Raw genomic sequence first — 5,219 nt, 5'->3', positions numbered from 1 at the left:
TAATCTCGAAATATGTATGCTAGATCTAGGGTTCTTAAGTCTCGGATGAATTGCGTGTACAATAGAGAAACCTAGATCCAAGCTTTAGGGTTTGCATGAGCACATAGGATGTTCTTTTGTATAAAACCCATCATCTACGCCCAACGTACCTCCAGAGTACGCCCCGCGTACGAAGTCTGCGTTGACTTGATTGAGTTGGCTTGGTTGGGTTAACTTAGCTAGGCTGACTCAGTTGACTTATAGACTTTAACCAAGTTTAACCTCAAGGGTATTTTGATATTTTAGGATTTTGATGGATTTGGTCTCTTGGATGGATAGGTGTTGGTTGGAGATGATATTTGGAGTCGGGACCTCATCAGCTATGGATCAGATCGAGAGGTGAGACTACCTCACTGTACTTTTGGGTCGAAGGCACCAAGGCCTGCCTATTGGATTGTTATCCTGGTTTATCGCATGTTGGTATGATGTAGTGATCTGTTATATATGTATCCTAGTAAATAAGATGATGCTATGCTTAGTGCTCTATAAGATCCGCCTGATTGTCTGTTGATTGGTTATATGTTTAGCTATGTATATGTCGCCATGGTGTGGGTGGGTTGAGACTGTACAACTTTGTGTTGTTAGTCAACAAACCTGATAATGCTTATAAGGATATGTTGTTATGGTTTACCGGACTTATATGTGTTTTGGATATGTGTATGTTAACATGTTGTGTGTGTTGGGTTGTGGCGGACCAGTGTATACTGAAGGCCAAGAGACCCAGGCCCAACCCATTAATAGTTGGATCTCAACCCATAATCAAGAATCTAAGTTACTTGTCCAATACTCAGGGTAAAAGACCATTTTACCCTTCTTCTTATTTGGCCTAAAACTAAGGCCCAACCCATTGCTCATAAGGTCCAAATTCCAAAATGGCATCCCTAGGCCCAATAAGGCCCAACTTCCAAATTGGGCACAAAAATCATCATGGACCTAATCCCAAGAAGGTCCATAGTTTATCCATCGGCCAAAGTCAGAAGTCCAAAGGCCTAACAAGGCCCAAACCCTAAAATCCCAAGATATAGCCCAAACCCGAGAAAGTCAATCCAAAAGTCAATCTGTTGAGTACGTAGGGTGTACTCAGCTCATACTCTTAGCGTACTCCTTATAGGGTCAGCACACATAGTGTACCAGCTGGGTACGCCCAACGTACTCCCTTGATTACCAACCCAACCCATTAAGCACTTAATTGGTTAGGCCCACTTGCTAAACTCTTAGATCTGGTTCTAAATGGTGACTTAATACGTAAAGTTGATAGCTTTACACCCATGCATCTCATAATGGGGGCCCCATAGTAAAAAAAAGAAGCTTAATAAGAACCTTAACACTTGCATGGACCAAAATCTTACATAAAGTTTGCATTTTTATGAACAAGGGACCTTAATGGAGTTAAGATCTAACATCTATGGCTTCTAGAGTAGATCAAAAGCTCAACTTTTGCTCAAAAGTCCCAAAAATGCATAAATAATACCCTTAGTTGGATCTAGCACATAGAATCATCAAGATAAGAGCTTTTAACCTCAAACGGCTTGCTTAGGTGAAGATAACTCTAGATCTACAAGCTAAAGCTACTCCCAAGCAACATCAAAGTGTTCCTCTTCTTATTCTTCACCATAAAATACCAACAAACTAACTTTCAAGCTCAAATATCACCAAATACACTTGGGGTTATGATATCAGGGTATAGGGTGATGAGGGCTAATCGATAGAGTGTCCAAGAGCTAGAGAAGTTGTTTAAATAGGATGTAAACCCTAAAAATTTAGGGTTTGCACCTGCACCACGTATGCTATGCATACTCCACGTGCACCCTGCGTACGTAGATGAAACCCGCGATCTGGAATGAGCTAGTATGCTAAACGTACTAAGAGTATGCCTCGTGTACTAGCTAGGGACTAGAATTTAACGAATTTTGCAATAAGGGATAAAGGAAACATACCAAATTTTCAAGTGTTATAAAATCTCAATGAGGAATTTGAAGGCATTCTTTCCTCTGAGAATGAAGAACATAATAACCTATTTAAAGGCAATATGATAAAGATGCTCCGATCCGATCGGGGTGGTGAGTATCTTAGTATCGAGTTCCTTAACTATCTTAAGGAATGTGAAATTGTTTCACGATTGACACCTCCTAGGACACCACAACTGAATGGTGTGGCTGAGAGGTGCAATCGAACATTGTTAGACATGGTTTGTTCCATGATGAGTCGAGCTTCGTTACCAATCTCATTATGGGGGTATGCCTTAGAGATTGATGACCATATCCTTAATCTAGTCCCTACCAAAAAGGTTGCAAAAACACCTCATGAGATGTGGACTGGGAAAGTTCACTCTTTAGACCACATCAAGATTTGGGGTTGCGAGGCTTTCGTGAGGCACAAGATTCACAACAAGCTCGAACCTCGAAGTGAGCGGTGTATTTTCATCGGCTACCCATAAAAATCTTTTGGTTATCTCTTCTACAGACTGAGTGACAATGTTGTCTTTGTGGCGAGGAAAGGAGTCTTTCGCGAGAGAGAATTCATAAGACAAGGAAATAGTGGGAGGCAAATTGACCTTGAAGAACTTCAAGAGTTAACTGGTGAAGGAACCTCAAACACTAGCAATCAACCTGAGGAGGAAACTCTTGTTGAGCTGAATGATGAGTCTGTACCTCTGAGGCATTCCACAAGAGTTAGGAGCACACCTGAATTTTATTATGGTTTCCATATTACTACAGAAGGTGATGCATTTATCAGTGATATTACACTGGTAAATTTGGATGAACCTAACAACTTTAAGGAAGCCATGGCAGACCTTGAGTCAGCTAAATGGAAAGAGGCTATGGACAACGAGATTCAGTCCATGTATGACAATCAAGTTTGGAACTTGGTTGACAATGTACCGGGTCGTAAGATAGTCGGGTGTAAATGGATTTTCAAGAAGAAGACCGACATGGATGGGAATGTACACACTTAAAAAGCGTGACTGGTTGTGAAGGACTTTACTCAAACTCCGAGAGTTGACTATGATGAGATCTTCTCACCAGTAGCGAAGATTAAGTCTATTAGGTTATGCTAGACATTGCTGCATTTCATGGTTATGAAATATGGAAAATGGATGTTAAAACAACTTACCTTAATGGAAATTTTGTTGAGGATGTTTACATGAGTTATCCATAGGGTTTTGTTGATACAAGGTACCCTAATAGAGCGTGTAAGCTTGAGAAATCCATCTGTAACACTCGGTCTCAGGTAAGCATTTAATTCAAGTAAAAATTCATATTTTACCCTTGGACTTGAAAAGTTGAAAGCTCAACTCATCGAGTAGGATTGACTCCGGGTCGGGGAACTAAGTGACCTACTCGATGAGTCGGAATACCGAGTCGACGATTAGGAGTTGTCTGTTGGAAGCCCTAATTTTTAGGATTTGTACCCCTATTTAAAGAAACATAACACCCTTGTGGCCTTCTTATCACTCCCTCATCGTCCAGAAAACCCTAACTCACCACCTTGAGCCTTGTGAGTGTTTGAGCGCCATTTTTTAGTAATCTTGTGTGATTTGATGTTTGTATCAAGAGAAGATTGTAGATCCAGGAACAACAACATTTTCTCCTCCCTTTGTGGTAATCAAGCTTCATACTTGACTTGTAGTTTCTTAGATCTCCTTGTGGCCATTTTTATGGAGTTTTGGGTCCAAGAAGCTTGATCCTTGGGACTTAGACGCCCCAAGTTAATATATCTGCAGATCTGGAACCTTGGAGGGTCCTCATGGCATAAAGGTGCCACCTTTATGGCCATGAGAACCCCATGTGTGAAATAAACCCCATTTTGGTCCTTTGAGCATAAAAGTTCCATGCATGTACGTAAAGTTCATGACTTTACGTGTTATATCGACTTAAGGACCCCAGATCTACCTTTTGGATGAGAGTTGTACATCAGAAATCGAGTTATGGACTTGGACAATAGCCGACTCGACGAGTTGTTCTTGGGACGCAGCAAGTCCGGGGGTTTGGTTCCCCCAACCTGTTGCAATTCACAGTAACCCAGTTGAGTTTAGAAGGGATGTAGTTGAGTCCAGAAGAAGGACCCAACAAAATAGACTCAGCTATAGACCTGGAAACCCTAGGACTCGGTGAGTGTATGAACGCAATAAGCGAGTCCAAGGCTATATCCCAACCGATGAAGAGGGACTCAATGAATTGTTCATATAACTCGGTGAGTCATAGACTAGACGCACTCATACGATGAAGGTAGACTCGACGAGTTCAAGGATGAACTCAACGAGTTAGTTGCAGATTGTCCCAATGTTATAGTTGAAGGAGAACTCGTCGAATTCTTTCTAGACTGGACGAGTAGAGTTGGGGTTAGGGACAGATGAAAAATAAGGACTCGACAAGTTGGTGGACCAACTCCACGAGTCAATGCAACTGGATGTTGACTTTGACCAGGATGTTGACCTTAGCCAGAGGTAAAATGGTCATTTTACCCTAAGAGTAGTTATTAGCTTTTGACTAAGTATCTTTATGGAAATTATATCCGGTGAGTTTCCCTTCAGTAGGAATGGGTCTAAGGCACTAAGGCTGGCTCGTAGCGTGTTATGATTCATAGTTGAGTGTGGGCGGCAACCGTATCTCCCAGTTAGCTAAGTGTCGGCGGGGCCCGTATTTCCCGGTAGTGGAGTTTGATTATGATGTAAGTCTGAATGATAGATCTAGTTATACTTGTTGGTTGTGTGATACTTGTATGTTAGCCTAGTAGCTGATTGTGGGTGGGGCCCGTATCTTATAGCAACCGAGTATGGGCGGGGCATGTATCTCGAGTAACTGAGTATAGGTGGGGGCCTATATCTTAGAGTTAGCGGAGTATGGGCAGGGCCCGTATCTCCTAGTTGGTGGAGTTTGGGCAGGGATCGTATCTCCATGAGTGTGGGCGGGGCCCGTATCTCCTAGTTGCATGTTACATGTGTATGGTATGTGGTAGTTTGGGGGAGCTCACTAAGCTTCGTGCTTACAGTTTCAGTTTTTGTTTCAGGTACTTCAGCAAGCAAAGGGAAGGGCTCGAGTTGATGGCATGTCATACACCACAGTTTCTATTAGCCTGAGAGCTTATTATGATATTTATTATGAGACAATTATGTTGACAAATTTTAGGAGATTTTGAGATACATGTTTGATGATTTGATTTTATAATGATGATTTTAT

Source organism: Lactuca saligna, chromosome 4 (genome assembly GCF_052625555.1).
Source record: "Lactuca saligna cultivar CGN05327 chromosome 4, ASM5262555v1, whole genome shotgun sequence".
Classification (NCBI taxonomy): Eukaryota; Viridiplantae; Streptophyta; class Magnoliopsida; order Asterales; family Asteraceae; genus Lactuca; species Lactuca saligna.
This window is presented reverse-complemented; position numbering follows the sequence as displayed.